Source organism: Petromyzon marinus, chromosome 51 (assembly GCF_048934315.1).
Source record: "Petromyzon marinus isolate PM22_M1 ecotype Great Lakes invasive population chromosome 51, UKy_Petmar_22M1.pri1.0, whole genome shotgun sequence".
Lineage (NCBI taxonomy): Eukaryota > Metazoa > Chordata > Hyperoartia > Petromyzontiformes > Petromyzontidae > Petromyzon > Petromyzon marinus.
The window spans coordinates 3,101,574-3,127,839 of record NC_133717.1 but is presented as its reverse complement, the minus strand read 5'-3'; the positions used below and the strand labels follow the sequence as shown (position 1 = coordinate 3,127,839).

The window sequence follows — 26,266 nt, the reverse complement described above, 5'->3', positions numbered from 1 at the left end:
TATCAGAGTTGTGTAAGAGGTGTGCAAATACAATTTTCAAGTTTTGAGCGTGAGCGACAATAGCTCTCGACAGTTCAACAAGGCACAGCTCGGCGAGCGCCAGAAGAGGGCGGCGAGCGGCCGGCTCCAAGGGGCCCCGCGATCAACTGAGGATGGCGAGGCTCGCCGAGTAGCGATGTATCAACGAGCGTGAGTTCAGAGCTGAAAGACGAAGTATCACTCAAAGACTTTTATTTCTACATCGAATGCCAGCTCCCAGCTGCAGCGCAACCAGCCGCCCGTGAGCAAGAGTGCCAGCGAACCAGCGGCGAGCGTGATCGTGCGCATCTCCACGGAGAGAGCGCGTGCGGCGCAGCTCATCATCCAGCGGCGGAAAGAGCCCGACCAGCCGCCCTTGAGCAAAAGAGTCAGCGACCAGCGGATCAGCTCAGCATCGGCCAGCGGAAGAAGACGGCGACCAACCTGAAGACCAGCCAACCAACGACGCAGAAGAAGACTCTACAACTCGCCCAGAATGGCGAGACTCGCTGTTAGCGACATGCTACGCCGTGCGAATGCAGCACCATTAGAAGAAGTGTCGCTCGAAAAGCATTCCGCTCTGAATCTTGATACTCAAAGGTCACTGCAGTGATAGCTAAGCTGACGAGAATCCCAGCATCAGCCACCAGAGGGTGCTCATCGCCAGAGAGAGCGCCACCAAGCGACGCCAACGGCGAGCACCTTCGCCAACAGCGACAGACGAGCTGCGGGCGCCATCTGCCGACGGATCATCGCGACTACAGCGCACCGTGTCAACTCGTCCACCTGCTGCGGGGCAGAACTCTGGCCGACCGCGTGAAAGAAGAAAACCCCGCTGTTCGTATGATATGCACTCTGCCCCACACTGCCACCACACCACCTGGCGTCTTCTTGACGCGAAGAATTGATTCCGAACACTGGTCCACTCAACCCAATTCATATCACTCAACACACACGCGAACCATTAAGAAGCCTAATCGTCAAGTACGTGAACCATCAGTGGCCGCGAAAGCGTCGCGGCTCACCGAGTGATGAGAATACGTCGTTTTAAGTACATTAATTTTTTTATTTGTACTTCCAATCGCTTAAATAACCAATAGATTCATCAATATAAATTAAGCCTTTGAAACCTTCGCCACTAAACTCTATGCTCACGGGGAAATGAGTGTGTAAACCGGTTTCCTTATCAGACAATCTTGTCCACAAATTAATTAAAGTTCGGCCCAAGTTAAGGATCTCGTGGGAGAGCACGCACACCATCGCACGCCCTTACTCTAAGCCATTTCTTTAATTATATAATCTTGCTGATGAATCTATTGACGTATATTTGTGCCTTAGAGAATAATAATTGTTTTGACTGCCTTTTCGCATGAATATCGTCGGATGAACTTTTAAGGACTTTTTATTCGTATTTTCCGTATGCTCGTGGTACTCAGAGGAAATAATCAATGGTTCTGTTACCCAATTAACAACGTGATTATTGAGGGTTGAAAAGATGGATCAATGAATGAACATCGCCTGTAGTACTGTGCTGACAATTTCAAGTACAAGAATTTGCATATTAGAGTGTTAAGGTTTTTGTTTAGAATAGAGCACATGCATGTTTTAACGACTCTCTCTATCACCAATTAAGCTCGCGTTACGCGGTGGAATTAATCATATGTGCAGTTGCCAAAGTGATACAACGAAATCGTTGATGTTTACTGTGTTGATGCTGTGTTGAAAATTCCAAGCTTGAGAGTTCGCATGTAAAGTTAAGGTTTCGTTTAGAATAAAATTGATCAACGCAGAAGTGGTTGCGTGTTTCTTTCCTGATTTCATGCGTAGCAATCTTATTTATAAGAACTGTATTCTGTGTTGCGATCTGAATTTGGAGACCTGACATTAACACACTAATACATACTTCGTAAATGTTAAAGCAAGAATAATTGTATTACCGAGCGTTAATACGAACCTACAGTGAGGGAAACAAGTATTTGATCCCCTGCTGATTTTGTATGTTTGCCCACTGACAAAGACATGATCTGTCTATAATTTTAATGGTAGGTTTGTTTGAACAGTGAGAGACAGAATAAAAACAAGAAAATCCAGAAAAACGCATGTCAAAAATGTTATAAATTGATTTGCATTTTAATGACGGAAATAAGTATTTGACCCCCTCTCAATCAGAAAGATTTCTGGATCCCAGGTGTCTTTTATACAGGTAACAAGCTGAGATTAGGAGCACACTCTTAAAGGGAGTGCTCCTAAAGTGCTCCTCTTAAAGGGAGTGCTCCTAATCTCAGCTTGTTACCTGTATAAAAGACACCTGTCCACAGAAGCAATCAATCAATCAGATTCTAAACTCTCCTCCATGGCCAAGACAAAAAAGAGCTCTCCAAGGATGTCAGGGACAAGATTGTAGACCTACACAAGGCTGGAATGGGCTACAAGACCATTGCCAAGCAGCTTGGTGAGAAGGTGACAACAGTTGGTGCGATTATTCGCAAATGGAAGAAACACAAAAGATCTGTCAATCTCCCTCGGCCTGGGGCTCCATGCAAGATCTTACCTCGTGGAGTTGCAATGATCATGAGAACGGTGAGGAATCAGCCCAGAACTACACGTGAGGATCTTGTCAATGATCTCAAGGCAGCTGGGACCATAGTCACCAAGAAAACAATTGGAAACACACTACGCCGTGAAGGACTGAAATCCTGCAGCGCCCGCAAGGTCCCCCTGCTCAAGGGACAACTGGGTGAAAGTGTTGTGGTTAGATGAGACCAAAATGGAGCTCTTTGGCATCAACTTAACTCGTCGTGATTTAAAGCTTTCGTGACTGCAGTAATTCATATTCTTAGTTTTTTCGGTAAAGTCACGTTGAAGGGAAACAACAAAATAATAAAATATATATAAAGCAATAAAAAATTCTCACGACGTTTCGACCATAACTCAAACGGTCGTCTTCAGGTGTGTTGGTTTGCATAAATTAATTTGTAAACGGCGCATTTATTTATTTATAAAAACGTTAGCGCCACGCGCAACGATTTGGCAGTTTATTTAGGACTAGTCCATCTATATTCTGAAAAGGGGAGGGGGGAGACGAAATTTTTTATAATGTATGCTGTCTGAAAGCCACTGTAAGCGTGAACAATCAATTAAAACCTGAAATGGTTTATCAAATCTTTCCAATGATTGCTAAGATAGAATCCATCTTCTCGGTTGAAATTGTCTCTGTGCTTGTATATGTGGATAGCCTCATGAACGAATCTCTCACAGTAGCCAGATGGCTTACAAAGAACCTCTGTCTTGGAAAAGTCAATGGCATGTGAGCCTACTGAATTAGAACAATGATCTGCCACGGCCGAGGTGTTGGTCCTACCGTGTTTAAGGTCTGCTTTGTGTTCACAAATGCGGTCCGAGACATGGCGTTTGGTTTCTCCAATGTAACTACTACCACAGAGGCAACTTAGTTTGTAGACACCAGGGTATTGTGTTGTCCGGAATCACATCTTTTACAGACGGAACCAGATCACGGATTTTATGTAATGTGTTGAAACGGACCTGGATCTTGTGTTTATTCAAGATTTTGGAGATCTTTTTTGTGATCCCCGCAATGTAGGGTAAAGTGATGGTTTTGAAAGGCTCCTCAAGAGGGTTCTTCTTCATGGTTTGAGTGATAGCTTTGCGGATTGTATAGTCGGAGTAACCATTAGCCCTAAGAGCTTGGTGTACGTGCTTGAGTTCACTGCTTATGTGTTCCTGGTCGGATATGCATTGGGCTCTATGATACAGAGTCTTGATGAGAGAATTCTTCTGTGATGGATGGTGGTGGGAATCCGGTTTCAGATAAGCATCCGTATGGGTAGCTTTCCTGTAGACAGAGTGGCTCATTGAACCATCAGGTCTCTTTTTAATTAGGACATCCAAAAAAGGTATCTTGCCATCTATTTCGACTTCCATGGTAAATCTGATGGCTGGGTGTATGGAATTGATGTGGTCGAAGAATTGGTCTAGAGCAGGCCGGCCATGTGGCCAGATGACAAAAGTGTCATCCACGTACCTCTTCCATAAGGTTGGGCGCAGAGTGGCAGTCTGGATGGCGTCAGTCTCAAATTTCTCCACGAAAATGTTAGCTATAACTGGAGAAAGGGGGGAGCCCATTGGGGTGCCCTCAGTTTGTTTGTAGAAAGTTCCATTCCAAGTGAAGTATGTATTGGTTAAACAGTGTCTCACCAGGGGGGTACCTCAGTGTTTAGTCCTTGATGAACCAAGTCTTCAATGGTTGCAATGGTGTCAGGTACAGGAACCTTGGTGAATAAGGAAACTACATCAAAACTGACAAGCAGGTCGTCTGGGGACAGGGAAATACCCTTGATTGTCGATACCAGGTGAGTAGAATTTTGTACCGCAAAGGTGGTCTTTCCAGTGAAAGGACGCAGGATTTCAGACAAAAAACGAGCTAGTTTGTAGGTGGGGGAGCCGATAGTAGAGATTATGGGACGAAGGGGTGTATCTACTTTATGTATTTTTGGTAAGCCGTATAATCTTGGTGGCCTGGCAGCAGAAGGTTTCAACGAAAACTGTTTAAATTGATCAATTAATGCGGTTGAATCAGAAATTATTTTGTTGGTTTGTGTGACGAGGCTGTTGGTGGGATCTCTTTTTATTTTTGTATAACTACCATCGTCGAGTAATTCTTTAATTTTGTTGTTGTATTCTATTTTATCCATGATGACAGTAGCATTGCCTTTGTCAGCTGAGAGGACTACAATATCATTCCTCTTTTTTTAATTTATATAATTCAAAGCGCTCATCTTTGCTGCGGTTGCTAGCTGGCATCTTAGCGTTTTTGAGGGTTGCAGCGATTTCAGATCTTGCTACGTCTGCAGCGATGTGACCCAGGCCCCTGAGAGCAACGTCTACTTGGGCAATTATATCATTAACTGGCATGTGTTTAGGTGTGACTGCAAAGTTTAGACCTTTAGCTAAAACGGATTTCAGACCATCGGAAATAGAACTGTTACTGCGATTAATTACGACTTTGTTAACGTCTAACTTTTTGGTGTGTGGGTCCGGTCTTTTGTTGAAGAGGAGGTTAAATTTGGAAATCAGGTTTTCCTTACATTTGGTCGACATAGTAGCAGCTGAAGAGGCAGTCATATTGTCTACATGTTCCCAATCCGATGTGGACATTGTTGCCGTCAATGATAAGTGTGATTTGTAGAGTGTCTTGTCTAACTGATCTAGTTCGGTGCGTATAAGTCTGATTTTTTCTGAGATAAGAGCTAAGCTAGTTTTTAAAAGAATTCGTTTCGCATTAGAAGAAGTTACAGCAGCAGAGGTCAGTGTAAATGCGATTGGTATTACCCCAGAGTCGCGGCATCTCTTCAGGAAGGTGAAAGACTCGATCAGCTGAGCTTTCTTATCCCGGAGTTTGTTGAAGGATCTTAAAGTTATGTAAAAACCCTCCCCGTAGAGGCGAGTAAATTTTGATTTAAAGCTTTCGTGACAGCAGTAATTCATATTCTTAGTTTTTTCGGTAAAGTCACGTTGAAGGGAAACAACAAAATAATAAAATATATATAAAACAATAAATTTCGTCTCCCCCCTCCTCTTTTCAGAATATAGATGGACTAGTCCTAAATAAACTGCCAAATCGTTGCGCTAACGTTTTTATAAATAAATAAATGCGCCGTTTACAAATACATTTATGCAAACCAACACACCTGAAGACGACCGTTTGAGTTATGGTCGAAACGTCGTGAGAATTTTTTTATTGTTTTATATATATTTTATTATTTTGATGTTTCCCTTCAACGTGACTTTACCGAAAAAAATAAGAATATTAACTCGTCGTGTTTGGGGGAGGAGGAATGCTGCCTATGACCCCAAGAACACCATCCCCACCGTCAAACATGGAGGTGGAAACATTATGCTTTGGGGGTGTTTTTCTGCTAAGGGGACAGGACAACTTCACCGCATCAAAGGGACGATAGACGGGGCCATGTACCGTCAAATCTTGGGTGAGAACCTCCTTCCCTCAGCCAGGGCATTGAAAATGGGTCGTGGATGAGTATTCCAGCATAACAATGACCCAAAACACACGGCCAAGGCAACAAAGGAGTGACTCAAGAAGAAGCACATTAAGGTCCTGGAGTGGCCTAGCTAGTCTCCAGACCTTAATCCCATAGAAAATCTGTGGAGGGAGCTAAAGGTTCGAGTTGCCAACCTTCAGCCTCGAAACCTTAATGACTTGGAGAAGATCTGCAAGGAGGAGTGGGACAAAATCCCTCCTGGTGGCCAACTACAAGAAACGTCTGACCTCTGTGATTGCCAACAAGGGTTTTGCCAACAAGTACTATGTCATGTTTTGCAGAGGGGTCAAATACTAATTTCCCTAATTAAAATGCAAATCAATTTATAACATTTTTGACATGCGTTTTTCTGGATTTTGTTGTTGTTATTCTGTCTCTCACTGTTCAAATAAACCTACCATTAAAAATATAGACAGATCATGTCTTTGTCAGTGGGCAAACATACAAAATCAGCAGGGGATCAAATACTTGTTTCCCTCACTGTAGGTTCGTATTAACGCTCGGTAATACAATTATTCTCGCTTTAACATTTACTGAGTATGTATTAGTGTGTTTACGTCAGGTCTCCAAATTCAGATCGCAGCACAGAATACAGTTCTTATAAATAAGATTGTTACGCATGAAATCAGGAAAGAAACACGCAACCACTTCTGCGTTGATCAATTTTATTCTAAACGAAACCTTAACTTTACATGCGAACTCTCAAGCTTGGAATTTTCAACACAGCATCAACACAGTAAACATCAACGATTGCGTTGTATCACTTTGGCAACTGCACATATGATTAATTCCACCGCGTAACGTGAGCTTAATTGGTGATAGAGAGAGTCGTTAAAACATGCATGTGCTCTATTCTCAACAAAAACCTTAACACTCTAATATGCAAATTCTTGTACTTTAATTTGTCAGCACAGTACTACAGGCGATGTTCATTCATTGATCCATCTTTTCAACCCTCAATAATCACGTTGTAATTGGGTAACAGAACAATTGATTATTTCCTCTGAGTACCACGAGCATACGGAAAATACGAATAAAAAGTCCTTAAAAGTTCATCCGACGATATTCATGCGAAAAGGCAGTCAAAACAATTATTATTCTCTAAGGCACAAATATACGTAAATAGATTCATTGGCAAGATTATATAATTAAAGAAATGGCTTAGAGTAAGGGCGTGCGATGGTGTGCGTGTTCTCCCACGAGATCCTTAACTTGGGCCGAACTTTAATTAATTTGTGGACAAGATTGTCTGATAAGGAAACCGGTTTACACACTCATTTCCCCGTGAGCGTAGAGTTTCGTGGCGAAGGTTTCAAAGGCTTAATTTATATTGATGAATCTATTGGTAATTTATGCGATTGGAAGTACAAATTACAAAAAAAAATAATGTACTTAAAACGACGTATTCTCATCACTCGGTGAGCCGCGACGCCTTCGCTGCCACTGATGGTTCACGTACTTGACGATTAGGCTTCTTAATGGTTCGTGTGTGTGTTGAGTGATATGAATTGGGTTGAGTGGACCAGTGTTCGGAATCAATTCTTTGCGTCAAGAAGACGCCAGGTGGTGTGGTGGCAGTGTGGGGCAGAGTGCATATCATACGAACAGCGGGGTTTTCTTCTTTCACGCGGTCGGCCAGAGTTCGGCCCCGCAGCAGGTGGACGAGTTGACACGGTGCGCTGTAGGCGCGATGATCCGTCGGCAGATGGCGCCCGCAGCTCGTCTGTTGCTGTTGGCGAAGGTGCTCGCCGTTGGCGTCGCTTGGTGGCGCTCTCTCTGGCGATGACCGCCCTCTGGTGGCTGATGCTGGGATTCTCGTCAGCTTAGCTATCACTGCAGTGACCTTTGAGTGTCAAGGTTCAGAGCGGAATGCTTTTCGAGCGATACTTCTTCTGATGGTGCTGCATTCGCACGGCGTAGCATGTCGCTAAACAGCGAGTCTCGCCATTCTGGGCGAGTTGTAGAGTCTTCTTCTGCGTCGTTGGTTGGCTGGTCTTCAGGTTGGTCGCCGTCTTCTTCCGCTGGCCGATGCTGAGCTGATCCGCTGGTCGCTGACTCTTTTGCTCACGGGCGGCTGGTCGGGCTCTTTCCACTGCTGGATGATGAGCTGCGCCGCACGCGCTCTCTCCGTGGAGATGCGCACGATCACGCTCGCCGCTGGTTCGCTGGCACTCTTGCTCACGGGCGGCTGGTTGCGCTGCAGCTGGGAGCTGGCATTCGATGTAGAAATAAAAGTCTTTGAGCGATACTTCATCTTTCAGCTCTGAACTCACGCTCCTTGATACATCGCTACTCGGCAAGCCTCGCCATCCTCAGTTGATCGCGGGGCCCCTTGGAGCCGGCCGCTCGCCGCCCTCTTCTGGCGCTCGCCGAGCTGTGCCTTGTTGAACTGTCGAGAGCTATTGTCGCTCACTCTCAAAACTTGAAAATTGTATTTGCACACCTCTTACACAACTCTGATAGCTTAGTACGATACAGCTTATCACAATCCTCGATCCTGCAGGTGACTCAAAACATCAGGATGAATGTAGAATAACTTTCAGCGATACTCTATCGGTCCATGCCGAACTCAGCACCTAACATCACCTCGCCCCTCTTCTCTGCGGGACAAAGCACCCACTGCTAATGTCTCGAGGCCATGCCTCGGAGCTGGCTTGATGTCTTCTTCCGATCTGCCGTCTCGCTGTCCCTTGCCGAGCTTAAATGTGAAATTCTCTCTCCTCTCTCCGCGTCTCTTGCGAGAGAGAAAAAATAACAGATGCCCACTCTGCGTTGTGGGGGGGGGGGGTGTAGTCCGTGTGTATCATTAAGTCCAGCACAGTGTGTACAGATGGCCCCCGCGATAATAAAGTTCCCTCGCTCTGGTGTTAAATTCCTGCTCTCCCGCGCTGCAGGAAGACAAAGGCGGCCGGGAGGCTCCTTCCTATGGAACACAGTCTATCTTGGCTGTGTAAGCCCGTCCCATTCCGCCTGATTCCATCTCGATAACCCTTGATGTAACATTGCATCGTTATTATCTGTTTCTGTCCCCAAGATTTGTGATTTAACATTGTATTAACTTTTGCTCCTTGCCTGCATCCTAGGGTCCGGGCTATTATGTATGAGTTATTTATTTTATTTTATTCCTGATGTCCTGAGGTTAGAGAATTCGTTTTGACTTAGAAATAACTCTGATTGCCAGAACTATTCTTGAGGCTTCGGTCATTTAGTATCGAATTAATAAATGGGTAATGATTCACTGATGTAGATTGTGGCCTGGTTTTTTTTTGTTCTATTCGGTAAAGTCACGTAGGTAAAAAATAAAATAACAAATCGCGACGTTTCGGCCACAACACAAGTGGCCTTCATCAGGTGAAGGGACCGTGCTGTCATGAGGGCAGCATTGGAGTGAAAACAGCCAAGCCCAGGTCGCGTCCTTTAAGCTGTGTGGGAGGAAGCAAAAACGCTTTGACAAAGGAATTAGCATAAAAATGAGCATGATGTACGTAGGAGGTACATGGACCATGACGGACCAGGAGCGGGGGGGTGGGGGGGAGTAGAGTGAGTGAGTGGAATGAGTGAGTGGAGTGAGTGGAGTGAGTTTGTGGAGTGAGTGGAGTGAGTGGAGTGAGTGAGTGGAGTGAGTGAGTGAGTGGAGAGAAATAAGCAGTTGTGAAAGTTTGGGATACCACTACTTGAAAAAATGTCCTGTACCGTTGAAAATTAGTTTAATGTTTGGTTTGATTTAGAACATGTTTCAATGATTGCTTCATTTGAAACCATCCTCTCGGTTGAAATTGTGTCTGTGTTTGTAAATCAGATTTGAAACCATCCTCTCGGTTGAAATTGTGTCTGTGTTTGTAAATCAGATTTGAAACCATCCTCTCGGTTGAAATTGTGTCTGTTTTTGTAAATCAGATTTATAAACACAGACAATCATTGAAACATGTTCTAAATCAAACCAAACATTAAACTAATTTTCAATGGTACAAGATATTTTTTCAAGTAGTGGTATCCCAAACAATCACAACTGCTTATTTCTCTCCACTCACTCACTCCACTCACTCACTGCACTCACGCCACTCACTCACTCCACTCACTCACTGCACTCACTCACTAACTCCACTCACTCACTCACTCCACTCACTCACTCCACTCACTCATTCCACTCACTCACTCACCTCACTCACTCTACTCACTCACTCACTCCACTCACTCACTCACTCCACTCACTCACTCCACTCATTCCACTCCACTCACTCACTCCACTCACTCACTCACTCCACTCACTCCACTCACTCACTCACTCCACTCACTCACTCCACTCACTCCACCCCACTCACTCCACTCCACTCACCCCAATCACTCACTCCACTCACTCACTGGCAGTTGCCAAAGTGAAACAACGCAATCGTTGATGTTTACTGTGTTGATGCTGTGTTGAAAATTCCAAGCTTGAGAGTTCCATGTAAAGTTAAGGTTTCGTTTAGAATAAAATTGATTAACGCAGAAGTGGTTGCGTGTTTCTTTCCTGATTTCATGCGTAATAATCTTATTTATAAGAACTCTATTCTGTGTTGCGATCTGAATTTGGAGACGTGACATAAACACGCTAATACATGCTCCGTAAATGTTACTGCGAGAATAATTGTATTACCGAGCGTTAATACGAACCTACAGTGAGGGAAAAAAGTATTTGATCCCCTGCTGATTTTGTACGTTTGCCCACTGACAAAGAAATGATCAGTCTATAATATTAATGGTAGGTTTATTTGAACAGTGAGAGACAGAATAACAACAACAAAATCCAGAAAAACACATGTCAAAAATGTTATAAATTGATTTGCATTTTAATGAGGGAAATTAGTATTTGACCCCTCTGCAAAACATGACATAGTACTTGGTGGCAAAACCCTTGTTGGCAATCACAGAGGTCAGACGTTTCTTGTAGTTGGCCACCAGGAGGGATTTTGTCCCACTCCTCCTTGCAGATCTTCTCCAAGTCATTAAGGTTTCGAGGCTGAAGTTTGGCAACTCGAACCTTCAGCTCCCTCCACAGATTTTCTATGGGATTAAGGTCTGGAGACTGGCTAGGCCACTCCAGGACCTTAATGTGCTTCTTCTTGAGTCACTCCTTTGTTGCCTTGGCCGTGTGTTTTGGGTCATTGTCATGCTGGAATACCCATCCACGACCCATTTTCAATGCCCTGGCTGAGGGAAGGAGGTTCTCACCCAAGATTTGACGGTACATGGCCCCGTCTATCGTCCCTTTGATGCGGTGAAGTTGTCCTGTCCCCTTAGCAGAAAAACACCCCCAAATCATAATGTTTCCACCTCCATGTTTGAACGTGGGGATGGTGTTCTTGGGGTCATAGGCAGCATTCCTCCTCCCCCAAACACGACGAGTTAAGTTGATGCCAAAGAGCTCCATTTTGGTCTCATCTGACCTCAACACTTTCACCCAGTTGTCCCTTGAGCAGGGGGACCTTGCCGGCGCTGCAGGATTTCAGTCCTTCACGGCGTAGTGTGTTACCAATTGTTTTCTTGGTGACTATGGTCCCAGCTGCCTTGAGATCATTGACAAGATCCTCACGTGTAGTTCAGGGCTGATTCCTCACCGTTCTCATGATCATTGCAACTCCACGAGGTAAGATCTTGCATGGAGCCCCAGGCCAAAGGAGATTGACAGATCTTTTGTGTTTCTTCCATTTGCGAATAATCGCACCAACTGTTGTCACCTTCTCACTAAGCTGCTTGGCAATGGTCTTGTAGCCCATTCCAGCCTTGTGTACAATCTTGTCCCTGACATCCTTGGAGAGCTCTTTTATGTCTTGGCCATGGAGGAGAGTTTGGAATCTTATTGATTGATTGCTTCTGTTGACAGGTGTCTTTTATACAGGTAACGAGCTGAGACTAGGAGTACACTCTTAAAGGGAGTGCTCCTAATCTCAGCTTGTTACCTGTATAAAAGACACCTGGCAGCCAGAAATATTTCTGATTGAGAGGGGGTCAAATACTTATTTCCGTCATTAAAATGCAAATCAATTTATAACATTTTTGACATGCGTTTTTCTGGATTTTCTTGTTGTTATTCTGTCTCTCACTGTTCAAATAAACCTACCATTAAAATTATAGACAGATCATTTCTTTGTCAGTGGGCAAACACAAAATCAGCAGGGGATCAAATACTTTTTTCCCTCACTATAGACAACGAGCGAGTTACTCTGGCATGCTTGCATCACACTGGCATAACCTCATACGACTAATTGTATGATCCCGATTGATAATCCGACCCCCGTCAGCGAGGCGGGGCCTGATTATCATAACGGCTCGCATTAGCATAATCGCACCACTTGCATAAATTAATACAATTATATCTCGAATTAGCATAATTTATGCACGTAATTACATCAATCAACATGAATTCAGATAATTACGCAAACTTCAAATTTCATTTAATTTTTATTATTTTCATCAAAATTTTCATACCCGACATATACAACAGTGCAAAATGAGATCAGGCAGCTTCTTTGGTTCTTTCGGTAAAGTCACATAGAATGAGAATAAAATAATAAATTTATAAAATAAAATAACACAATAATATTCTCACGACGTTTTGGCCACAACACAAGCGGCCTTCATCAGGTGAAGGGACGAGACTGTCTGGAGGACAGCGCTGGAGTGAAAAAGCCACCCTCAGATCGCGACCTTTAAGCTGTGTGAGAAGAAAACAAAGCGCCTTGACAAAGGAATTAGCATAGAATTTAGCATTGAAATGGCTGAGTGATTAGCTTGTGACTGGTCACAGAAATGGCTATGTTAAAGTTAAAGCCTACACATCCGCAGAGGCACCCCTTGACAAAGGAATTACCATAGAATTTAGCATTGAAATAGCTAAGTTAAAGCATACACATCTGCAGAGGCACCCCTTGACAAAGGAATTAGCATAGAATTTAGAATTGAAATAGCTGAGTGATTAGCTTGTAACTGGTCACAGAAATATCTATGTTAAAGTCAGAGCATACACATTCACCAAGGCACCTAGTACAAATCAAACAGGAGAACTTAGCATTGAAATAACTAGGCGAATTTAGCATTGAAAAAACTGAGTGATTAGCTTGTGACTGGTCACAGAAATGGCTATGTTGAAGTCAAGGCCTACACATCTGAGCTTTTCACAGTAACTGGGTATACACTACAATATATAATGAATACTATATAGTGAACCAATAAAAAACTAAAATATAAATTACCTCAATGTTATCAATCTGCCGTCCCCCGCATCTGCGATTAGCGTTATTTTTGTTCTTAAAAAGTTACCAAAACTGTCAGCTCACCCATCACCTAACGCTGCGCTATTACTGCGTGTGCCCGCCAGACGTGACCCATCAGTGGCTCTTCACAAATGTTTTTCAGAGGGGGGCACTTTCGCCGATAAGACATCATCAGTGTGAGTGCCGCCACACATTTGAAGCCATTGGGGGTTTGACAGCAGCACGATGATGGTGGGGGGTGTTGTCACCATTTGTGTTTTGTTGCACAGGGCGCTGGCTACCAACTTTGCGTAAGTCGCTCACTACACGGGCCCCAAGGTTGTGTGCGTGACGGCCAGGCCATGTTCGTGACAGCTGCGCTTCGGTTCATCGTGGATGTTGTTTTGTGCGCTTACGCAGCGGCATTGCCCAGGACCCGGGAGCTATGATGATGACACGTGCCGGGATTTCTGTCGGAGCAGATCTAGTGGTGGGACGGCGTCTTTCTCCTCTCCCACACACCAAGGTGAGGAGAGAAAAGAAAATAAATATTCGCGATCAAACAACGACTTTGTAAAAACACCTGCAACGGGGTAACACTTGAGCAGTTAAAACTACAACCACGCTGGGTGAAGTAAGGCGGTGGAAAACGTTCAGTTTGTGTTGAGTTGTGTTGTTGAGCTGTGCTTTGTGTTGCTTTCGGTAGTTGTAGTCGCTCAGTGCTTGGTGGTGGTTGTTGTTGTTTGTTGTGGCTGTAATGGTTGTGCAGGAATGCCTCGATATGCGAACATTCGAAATGCGAAGTTTCAGTGTAACGAACTTTGCATTCATTACCGTTATTTTAATGGAAAAAGGTAAATAATAAATAAAAACTTCCATCAAGAAAAATTGAATTCATCGGTCTCTGGTGCAATATAAATATGAATAAAATTACGTTTCTTAACTAAGTTTATTTTTTTATCAATGTCGGTTTTTAATTTTTATACCGTACAATATTAAATGTTTTTTTCAATATACATTGTCCTTTGTTTTCAATACGAATGGTTAGTTCTAAAATGTTTATTCGCGTAGTTTTAAATAGTAAGGTACGAAGGCTGGGAGCGCATCCTCATCCTACTGTGATACGTTATTCAATATATGAAGTTTCAATATACGAACGAATCTCCAGGAACGCATTTACTTCGTATATCGAGTTATTACTGTCGTTGTTGTGGTTGTGGATTTTGTTGTAATTGATTTATGTATGTACAGTATATTGAACTTCTTTCGCACCGTACGTAGCCGACCGTACTTATCGGAGGTGCGGGGGAAGACAACAAGCTATGCACAAAAAGCAGTTCTACGCAAATGCGTTTTCATTGTAGATGATGTCAAAGTGCACAGCTCCAGTGGTTTCCTAATATCGGAAAGGAAGAGCGTTCCAGACGGCCGTAGATGCTCATCTGAAAACGCGCGATGCAGTGACCGTCTTTGTTCGATGGTTTGCCAAAAGCCACCGCTGCGTGGATGGCGGAAGTTCGCGCGATGGTTGTTGAGGTAGTTGTGGTTAATGCCGTGAGGGTTGATGTCATGTTAGTTGCAATAGAGGTTGTGGTTGTGGCTGTCGTTTTAATAAATGGCCCTTGTCATGTTTGTAGCTGTGGTAATAGTCACGGTTGTGCTTGATGTTGTTGCGATAGTAGTCATGTCAGTTGTTTTAGTTGTAGGCCTCGTAGAAGTCGTAGTAGTTGCTACAAGTCGTGATTGCGTCTTCTGGTCCAACACCATGTGAGACGAGGCTCTAAAGAAAGCTGTCTCGGGTGTGGACCAATCAATTTCAAGCACAGTGCCAATACATTATCAGAGTTGTTGTTTTTTGTTTGCGTTCCGACCGCAGGTATTGTGGTCAATGTAAACATGACTCCTTGCAAAAAAAAGGTGTCAGTTTTGTTGCCAGATAAAAGGGTAAAAAACCAATTATCATATTTTGTTACTGGCAAATGAGGTTTCCAATGGTGTAAATGCTTACCCCGAGCTCTCATACTCTGATGGTGCATTGTCTTTGAGTTGTGCGCCTTTTGGCGTCTTCTGGTCCAACACCATGTGAGATGAGGCTCTAAGAAAGCTGTCTCGGGTGTGGACCAATCAATTTCAAGGACAGTGCATACATTATCAGAGTTGTTTTTTGTTTGCGTTCCGACCGCAGGTATTGTGGTCAATGTAAACATGACTCCTTGTAAAAAAAGGTGTCAGTTTTGTTGCCAGATAAAAGGGTAAAAAACCAATTATCACTATACGTGACCTCAAAGTACGCCTTTCATAGTGCAGGCGCTGTGGTGACATCACCACGACTTAGTGGTGAGCAGCGGCTGCTGTTGTTGAGGAATAACTTAATGGGGACCAGTGGGCAGGGGTGGAGCCACAGGGGGGGCTGGGGGGGGGGGCGGAGCCACAGGGGGGCTGGGGGGGGCTGTGCCCCCCCTGAAATTTTGAGAAAGTCGGTAATCGGGATAACCGGATATTCGGCTGCTGCAAAATGCTGGCTGCCACCTTGTGCTGCCCTGCAGGCTGCTTGAGCGGCAGCCTTTCGAACTTATCAAACTTATTAGCCACATCAGCGGCTCCGACCTATTAATAAACTCCGCGTTCAAATCCAATAAACTTTGCTTTATACATTTGTGGCGCCCATTGGAAAACATGCACTAGATATCTCAGAATATTGAAGTCAGCCCCTCCAAAGTCAAAATCCTGGCTCCACCCCTGCCGGTGGCACAGTGGTTAGCGCACTCTCCTGTGAACCTGGTAAACGGAGTTCAATGCCCACTTAATACAAATAACAGTGGTGCATATTTTAACAGGTCTTGGGCCTTCACGAGGCAGACTCAGCCTTAAAATGAAGTACAGGACATTGTACTGATGTTATACATTCTTATAAAATGGTTACAATCTGTATTATCACTTTTACCAATACCCCAATGAAGCCCTCCTACTGAAGAAATAAGGGTGTTGGAAACTGATTCTTTAAGTGAGCGCTAAGCGAGCGGTCTGTACTGAGTACACCGCTATCTGGAGAGATCCACAATTTAATTCAGTCACCAAACAAGAATGCTTTAAAAAAAATGTCACAACTACAGCCAAAATGTATAATATAATGAATATGTATTTACAATACAGAAAATCACGGTTTTGATACAAAAATAAATGTTGTGGTCAGGGTCCATTTGGTGGGGCGCTGGTTCTGGATGACGCCTGATCACCGAAACGCCTCCCCCGGAATCTTCCCTGCTTCCTGACGACGGGAACGACGATTGGCGACCGTGCAGGAGCCGCAGCCAAAATCGGAGCAGTGATTGCAATGAGGGAATGAGGAGAGGAGGGAACAGAGTGGAGAGGGAGACAAGCGGCATCATTAGCGACGGTCGCCAAAACGTGAACACGCCGGTGCAGTTGCGATTACGTGTGTCGGTCAGGATTGTGGGCGGCACGGTACTCACGTAGAGGTGGATAAAGTCGTCGGCCGCTTTGGAGAAATTCCAATTGTTCCGCTCCAGGCATCTGTGGAGGCGAGCGCGGACAGGAGGCAAAGAGAACGTCAGTGCCTTTTTTCCACAGTCCAGCTTGCAAATCTAGTGCCTGGGCTGTGGACCAGATTCCTATGGCCAACTGAAACGGGTTCATGCCAGCTCCCGGTGAGAATCGATTGTGCAGCCCCATTACACAGTGCCATTTGGCTCGCTTCCCGATGGGAGCCGCACGCTTGGAATAGCGCCGTCGCGAGATCACGGGGTCAACGCAGCAGAGACGCACCGTCAAGTCGCCCAATGTGTTTGTACAAAATTTGTCGAAACGTACAAAAAATTATCGTTTAAACTCGGGACTGGAGCAAGCCACCTCAAGCATACATTGTCTCCTTAATAATCTTTACAAAATGACTGACGCTTTCCTCTGTCTGTGGACAAAAGGGGTAGGGGGGAGTGAAGGGGCAAGAAGGACATAACAGTCCGAGTCAGAAGACTCTGGTGCCCCTCTAAGGGTTTGGCAGAATAAATGGCTCCTGCTGGGCTGTGTCTGATTACTCTTGCAATGAAGCATGACATCATGCGTGTGTGCACGTGTGTGTGGCTGTAAGACAGTTCCCACGTGCTCTCGCCCACCTTTGCGACCACTCCGGTGTCATGTGGGATGTTTCAGCGAATGAATTGACTGTCTCCTGCTGGGACGAGGTGAGCGCAGTAAGCGGGCAGCTGCTGGACGTCGCTGATGTTGTTGAGGCGAATGCAGGGGGCATCTCACTTGAAAGAGCTTCGCGGATGAACATCCGCTCACTCGCGACAGATGGCCTGCCGGGTGTTAACACAAGCAGGTCAATAAAAATAATAACACATTACTTAGTTAAACAGCAAGCTAATGGAGCACCTGAAGGAAACACACATGGGCAAGGGGTCAACACTCTATCCCATACAGAAGACAAGATGGAGATTAGTCCACACTTGCTGTACTGCCTTCTGGAAAGTCAAGAGTATGTAACCTCGTTAAAGAAGCAAAGGAATGGGAGAGGGAGCAGAGGAAAGGGAAGCAGGAAAGCGCGTATTGTCTGTGTGTGAAAACATGGTGTGTGTTTGTGGCTATGTGTATATGATGTGTCATGTAGCCCGTATGCCCAGCGACTGCATGCCTAAACAGCTTTTGTTCGGCTGGATAGAGGGGGCTAAATGGGCGCGGAATGGGCTAGAGAAGAGATGGAGTGATTTGGTATAAGAGGACGTGGATCTGAGTGGACTTGCCGATGACTGGTACCAGCCGTGTTAAAATCGGCCTCTGTAGAGGAGGCTCGTTAAGAATGCTACTGGGTAGTTGGAGGCAGTCGCCCTCCAACAACAATGGGGGAGGAGTGACGCTCAAAACAACGAGCGGAGCGCTGGGTGGCCAAAGCACAGCAAGTTGGCATAGTAGGGGGCACAGGTGGTGCATTGGCCAGCCATCTCAGTCGACCCGTAGCACGTGGGTCTGCCCCGTGACCTCCTGCCAGTGGGCATTCGACACTTCGCGTGGCCTCAATATGCACATAGGCTGGCACAAGCGCCGTGGTGACATCACTGCCACTTAGTGGCGAACGGCGGTTGTTATGATGTGTTGGGTCATGGTGCAAGTGACTCACCTGCCGTCCATGGTTGGCACCAATTGCACCACCCGCCAAAACATCTTCACAGACTCTTGGCAATTCTTGGCTGAGGATCGACACACACGACAAAGGTGCACGGGCGTCAAGAGAGAGCCACGCCATTAGCATAAACCGCATGGCAGGATCAATTAGAATGGTGAGGTGGTGCTTATGGCATGCAGTGCAGAATGCACCTGGTGTAGTTAAATGCCATGTCAGTGATGCTGTTGATGATGCTACTGCTGATGACGAAGCTGATGGTGAATGTGACTATGCAAATACTCACTCTCTTTGAAGAAGCCGTGCACGGTGAAGTTGACCTGGGTATCCTGTAAAGTGAGAGTCACAAGTAAACACGACCGCCCATCATTTTTAAGCAACCCAAGAGGTGGAGACTGCAGGGTTGGAGTCTCGGCCAGGGTTAGTGCTGTGGCTAGAGTAAGTGTGAGTCTTGGCTTGTGTTAGTGTCAAGGTTTGAGAGAGAGAGAGATGTTGCTAGGGATTATAATGGGATCGAGTGTCAAGTCTAGGGATAATGTATATTTAAGGCCAAGAAGATGGCTTTAATCTCTCTTACGAGTTACGTTTCACGTAATAATTCACGTTTAATCTTGGAAAGGTGGATATATTTACATAGATATAAGGGTATCAAAGAATAAGTCAAAATAATTATAGTAAAAATTCTAAGTATAAATTGAGGGCTTGTGCACAGGAAAGGTTTGTAACTCAGACCGTATAAGCTCAGCAATTTGTGTTTAAGCAGAGCCAGCGGCTATGTCAATGAGGGCGTTTTGGTGCAAGGCCACGGCTCACCGTGCCACGGCTGACAGTGGTGGTGAAGGAGGACATATCGTGATGCTTGTGCGTCAGCTCTTTGATGAAGTCCTCCGCCGTCAGCCGCTCGCACTTGAGCTGTGCTGTGGGATGAGGGGGCAGGAGGGCAACAAAACTGTGGTGATACGAGTGGCGACAGATATGCGCATGTTAAACTTCTTTTGCACTGTACGTAGTCAACTGTTGCATTGGAGGTGCGGAGCAAGGAGAAAAAAACTGCATGGCGCACGGTGACAGAATGACATGAGCGGTGACACAGTGACGCGCGGATCTGCAAACATCGCTCGTGACCAACACTCACGTGAATCTTCTGGGGTCGGCTTGTCTGTACCCTCCTCTCCCAGGCTGCTCCTGGAGGTAGAAACGAGATCCGGATTTTGATTTAAAGCTTTCGTGACTGCAGTAATTCATATTCTTAGTTTTTTCGGTAAAGTCACGTTGAAGAGAAACAACAAAATAACAAAATATATATAAAACAATAAAAAATTCTCACGACGTTTCGACCATAACTCAAACGGTCATCATGATGATGATTTAATTCCATTTTAGAAGCCATATTTCATTTCGAAGCATTTAAAGCAAGCTTCTGATTGGCTGCTTGCGGCTATGTGAAAAACTCCACATGTTTCGGCGCACTTTAAATGGCCTGCTCTCTGATGACGCTATAGAAGTTGTCATTAATGCTTATAACTGCCTGTACCAATGATAAGCAATGTAACACGTATTCTTGGTTGTTTCGGTAAAGTCATGTAGAAGGGAAATAATAAAATAATAAAATATTAACCAATAAAATTATCGCGACGTTTCGACTGCAACACAAGCAATCATCATCAGGTGTGAAAACCAGAGCAAGAAAATGTTTCACACCTCATGATGATTGCTTGTGTTGCAGTCGAAACGTCGTGATAATTTTATTGTTTTATATTTTTATTATTTTGTTTCCCTTCTACGTGATTTTACCGAAAGAACCAAGAATATGAATCCCTGCAGTCACGAAAGCTTGAAATCAATATTCACTGTAACATGGTCTCTCGAGAGTGGTCTGTGGCAAATACCAATTCATCCTTTCATGTGACAGCCTTGCTGGCCAGTTTGTGAGTGTGTGTGTGTGTTTGTCAGCTCACTCTGAGGGGGTGTAGATGGTGATGAGGGCATCCTTTTGATACTTCTTGAGCAGACCCTCGCGGTCTGCGGTATCATAAAGACCGTAGTACCTGCCAATGCACACGCAATGCACTTTAATCACCGAGTGCGTAGCCAACCATTGATTCATAATGTCAACTCAATTATTTTGTTCACGATGCAAGTATACAGTCGTGCTTGTGATGATAAAAGAGTCGCAATGAATTGTTGCATAAATAATTGGATGATGCAGTGGTGTAACAGTTATTACGCTGGACTTGCAAATCAGAGGTTGCCAGTGTAATGTTCTGTAAGCGAACGTTGAAGCAAAGGTGCAAAGTGATTGAATCCCCCCACCTCTGTCCAGCCAGCTGTCCACCACAGTTAGTTCAATTGGCAGTGTTGGGGTCAAGTGTGGGTACTCCCTATCCTTCCAAGATGTCCGGCCATTGTGGAAGACTAGGCCAAATACACGATAGAGTGTTCTCTACAGCTCTCCCTTTAGTGGAGTAGAATGCGCAAGGAATTACAGGGCTGCACTTTGATATACAATGATAAATTCATGATAGAATTAAGATAATGGGACTTATCTGTAGAAGGAAGGTAGTACATCCGGAAAACGGTAATAACGAGAGACACGTGGCTTAAACAAAATATGCAGCGTAAAGAAACCATTCTAACTGATAAGAAAAGTAAGTGGGTTTGAGCAGAACACACTGGCAGAAGGAATAATGGCCATTAGTCTAGACTAAGTACTGGGTGATCCAGGAGTTGGAGCGTATAAATGAGCTTGTCTATCGATTGTAGGTAGGTTATTCTATTGCAGGGCAGTTGTATAGTGATGGCTTGGGGAAGCATTAACCTAGCAGTGCATTGATCATTCCTGATGATGATGAAATATTACATAAAAGCATAGGCTGGGATACCCTCGTGTCTGAGTGAGTGCATGGAATTGGAAGGCTCCTTACTCCTTGAGGAAGTTCGCGATGAGGCCTTGAATGTCGGCAGAGGTGGGCGGCAGAGCGATGGGAGGCTGAGCTGTGGGTGGCAGAGCTGTGGGTGGCAGAGGTGTGGGTGGCAGAGGTGTGGGTGGCAGAGGTGTGGGTGGCAGAGGTGTGGGTGGCAGAGCTGTGTGTGACTGAGGTGTGGTTGGCAGAGGTGTGGGTGGCAGAGGTGTGGGTGGCAGATGTGTGGGTGGCAGAGGTGTGGGTGGCAGAGGTGTGGGTGGCAGAGGTGTGGGTGGCAGAGGTGTGGTTGGCAGAGGTGTGGGTGGCAGAGGTGTGGGTGGCAGAGCTGTGTGTGACTGAGGTGTGGTTGGCAGAGGTGTGGGTGGCAGAGGTGTGGGTGGCAGATGTGTGGGTGGCAGAGGTGTGGGTGGCAGAGGTGTGGGTGGCAGAGGTGTGGGTGGCAGAGGTGTGGTTAGCAGAGGTGTGGGTGGCAGAGGTGTGGGTGGCAGAGGTGTGGGTGGCAGAGGTGTGGGTGACAGAGGTGTGGGTGGCAGAGCTGTGGGTGGCAGAGCTGTGCGTGGCAGAGCCATGGGAGCCCGATCTTCGCGAGGCTGAGCCTTGCGAGGTCGAGCCATGGCTGGGAGAGCTGTGGGTCGCTCAGCTGCGGGAAGCACAGTCGGAGGCTGAGCAGAGGGTGCCATGACTTTGGGCACCATCATGGACATGGATGCGGGTGGCTGTGGCAGCTCAGCTTCTTCCTGTTGGTAACAAACAATGATGGTAATGAAGGTAATTACGATGATGTGAGTGGTGGTGATGAAGTTGATGTCAATGGTGAGTATGATGGTGTTGAGAGTAATGATAGATGTGATGATAACTTCTGATGTGCTAACACGTACAATCTGGTGTACCAACACATTCTGATGTATCAACACAGACACATTCTAATGTACCAACACGTAAACAATCTGATATACCAACATACAATCTGATGTACCAACACGTACACACAGAACGACGGTGAGAGCAGAGCAGCCGCGTGCCGGCTGTATGCATGGCCTCCTCACCTCGATCAGCCGCTGGTCGTCCTTCGTTAGGTCCCCAGCGAGCGGAGACGGTGGGCCTAGGACTGGGCGCATCAAGACGATGGCCTGCAACACGGACAAAGCGGCGACACCGATCAGCTGGCCGCCGGCACGTTGGCACCCCTTCCTTACCTCGTTAGCCCGACAGGGATGCGACGATGCTCCCATTCGCTCGCGAAAGTTGCATCAATTTATGCGTGGGCATGTCTGTGTGTATGTGTCACAATTCTAATGCATGTTGTGCAACCAGGTGTGAGAGAACTCAAGAAACCAGGATATGCTTAATTTTCCACAGTGAGCCCTGGTCACCAATCACGTGTAAAGTATTCGATTTGCATTCAGTTCTTTGTTGTTCATTTTTGTACATAGGGGGAAAGATGGCAGCAAGATGGCAGCAATTTGGCAAATGGATCAAAGAAAATGGTAAAAATGAGATGGGAATAATGGGAAGCAGTAAAAACGAAATGATTAAAATGACATGAAAAAGTAAATTGATTCTTTAAATGAATCCCGGCTTCCACCAACAATTCAATGAGTTTGATGATTTATGACTATTTTTCATGATTTCGATTGCTGTAATCTTTATAGCTGTGGGTGGTCACACATAGTATATGAGCTATTCAACCCAAAATCAAATGATTCTTACACGTGTGACTAAACGCATGCATTGTGTGCTGAAATGCATTTAACCCATGCATAATTGCACACCTATTGGCCTAGCCCTCCAGTCCACTTCGGCTGTCTTTTCCAGCCATCCCAGGGGATTTCAATGGAACAACCAAGTAACCTCTTGGGGCCACTATGAAAGGCTACATGAGGATAATAATGATGCCCTCTCATTATCCAGGAGAGTCTTGCTCAGACTCAAGACTTGTTCACGAGGATCCTGTATTAGGATTGTTCGGCAAATTCCCTGAATGAGCATTGAGGTTGGAGGCAGAAGCTGCACTGTCCAGGGGAAAAACACGTACGCATTCAAGTCAAGTACGCTCAAAGCTCTGGACAGATGTATTAAACAAGCTATTGATATGCTGTGATCTCCAGCTATAAACAGCTGATGTAACATTTACATCTCATAGCGGTCGGCCTATCACCTCCTGCCTCCCCGACGCACTCACCCTATAGTTGTCGGGAAAGACAATTTTCCGTGACAGCGCCTTGAGGTTCAAGGCCACCATGTAGTTCACCACATAGAATGTTGCCATGTCTCCCTCAAAGTGGAACTGAGAAGAACACACATACAGACACAATATTGGAGAGAGGCACAGTGTTGTCATCAATGGTGTAGCGTGGTGGGCATGGTCCCATTGATGGACGAGATTTCTCATGCACAGCCCCTACCGTTTGGAATACCCTTCCACTCCACATCTGACAAATCGACACCATCACTTTGTTATTCAAATACACGATCAAAGCCTTTTCATTAATCTGGGCATACAGTGATGAATAGAAAATCACAGTTTGGACATTTGACCAATAGTTTAAACACAGGATAGTTAAACCCAGGATGGATTGTAGGCAGTCCAGCTTGAACACATCGCTTAATCTCTCACACTCATACCTGCAACGGAGTGAAGGGCGTGCAGCAGCCCTGCTGCAGGAACTGCAGAAGCCCCTCCTTGCCGTACTTCCTCCCAAAAGGAATCTGGGGACACAAGAAGCAGTGGCCAGGAGTGAACAATAAGATATCTTTCCTTTTATATAGCATCATTCATGCTAAAAGCATCCCACAACGGACATTAATAATTTTTCGGACCAAATCCCACATACAGCCACTGCCAAAGCAAATGAAAACCCTACGAGCAAGCAAAATCAAGAATCAACAAACAAGTAAAGAAATGGCACCAAAACAAAAGGCACAAACAAGAAAAACGTTATCCCTACAAAGGAATTAGTCCATGAGGTCATATCCCAGGCCCACAATCCCAAATTTCCAACCAAGCCAGCAAGACCCCAAGCAATTTGTAAGCCTGCACGTGTACGTGTGTCTGCGGGGAGTGCTGGCTCAGTGGTTTGCACACTGCCCTACAAACCCTGGCCACCCAAGTTCAATTCCCGCTCATGGCCAAAAAAAGTGGTTGTTGGCCTCACTTAGGTCGACTCAGCTTTAAATGAGTACCTGGTGTCATGTGTAAACATGAGCACTGAGGTAACAACCACACTATACCCTGAGGTGCTATGCTGGCCTTAAAAGGTGCCCACGAACAGCACCTGCTCCAACAGTTTGCGAAAGGCTTTCCGAAGGATTGTCCTTGTTACCCCCCTTTGGATCTGCCCCTGTATTATTACAATGCGTTTTTATTCAGGAGAGCTTCACTGAGTCTCAATATTATTTTTGTGGAGGGTCCTTCCATGTTTTGTGCAGTGGGGGAGAGGGCAACATTGCTGTGTCATCCCAATTGTGTAATTTGAATTCATTTTTTTTTATTCCGACCATCACGCCAGCATATGACATCACTGGATAATTAAGGTCCACTGTAAAGCAGATAGCACATAGTATGTTTACCAATAATACCACGGAGATAACCACTGACTGTGTCCACGTGTGTGCGGCCACTGCATTTACCGTGATCTGGTACCAAGTGGATGGTTCCTGGCTGACGTTGCGCGCCGGAGCACGGTACTCCGCCGGCTCGGCCCGCGTCGTCACAGGTGGGACAACGCTCAAACGCTGCCACCGATGGCCCTCGGGACCGGAGGTGGTGTGCGACGGCGCACCAATTGGACCCAGCCTGCTCCACACTCTGATTGGAACACAACGAGAGGGCGCGGCGGTGAACGAGGAGCCGAAGGCAGCCACGCGAGCGAAGCATGCGGTTCACTTAAACGGAGACCGTGTCAAGTTTGATTCATGTTAATGTTGGTAGTGAAGAGTCCTAAGCCACCGGCGAGGAGATTCATTGAACAGAATGTAATCCATACATCGGCGAGTGTAAACAATATCTTGTAAATTTGACGACCTCGTTGTGTGGTAGAGGGTTAACGTCAAGCATTGGCACCACGTGGCCGAACACCAAAAACAAACGCTGATTCATTGTCCTGGCTATGCCAACCTACGCTTTAAGTTAGGCTGTGTCAAGGCTACACCCAGGACTTTAACTTCTGTCTTACAAGTCGCTGGTAGACTACATCCCACTGACGTGTGGGATAGAGAAGAAACTCGTCAGTCAATAACACTGTGGCTTTAAAATAAGAAATGTATAATAGGCGACGTTTTGGGCAATGGCCCTACGAAGAAGGCTGTTGGGGCAAAGTATTGTCAGCGAGATATTAAAATATAAACATCGCACAATGACAAGCACTACATCTGGCTATCTTTGGCTGCTAATGCTTACTTACATTACCAGGTGATATCTTTTTTAAGCAGAGTCGACCTAGGAGAGACTCGGAACCGGTTCAATTATTGCTGGTCACTGATGTTAGCCATGGCTGATAATAAACTCGGGTCAACCTGGTGTTGTTGTAGAGCAATGGGTCCCACTGCTCCACCACCCTGCACCCTGCTCGGCATGTACACATGCACACACACGCTCGTGTGCACTCGCAGCTCTACTCACGATGGCCGCTTGGAACTCGGCCCATCGTGGTTCTCATCCACCGGATGGGAGCGGCAGAGTGGGGAACGTGGGGAACGTTGTCGGCGTGGTCCACCTCTTCCTTGCTCCCCACCACCAATGCTGACAGTGCACATGCGGGACCCAATCGACTCCCCATCCACGGAGCATCGCACTCTCAGGGGGCTCCGGGACCTGTGTCGTGGGGCCGCAGGCTTGGTCGCTGTCCGCTTGTCAGGGTCTGCACACACAAGAGG

General features: G+C 45.7%; 1 protein-coding gene and 1 long non-coding RNA gene across 2 annotated transcripts in view; both read right to left on the bottom strand.

The window, feature by feature from the left end:
• Positions 1-26,266, bottom strand: part of LOC116953342 (cubilin-like) — a 584,401-nt gene that overhangs the window by 170,084 nt on the left and 388,051 nt on the right. The gene's annotated exons all lie outside the window — the stretch shown is intronic.
• Positions 16,449-16,999, bottom strand: LOC142931223 (uncharacterized). The gene is made up of 2 exons (XR_012947230.1): positions 16,801-16,999; positions 16,449-16,595 (listed from the first exon to the last, which is right to left on the bottom strand). It is a non-coding gene; the product is annotated as an uncharacterized LOC142931223 (long non-coding RNA).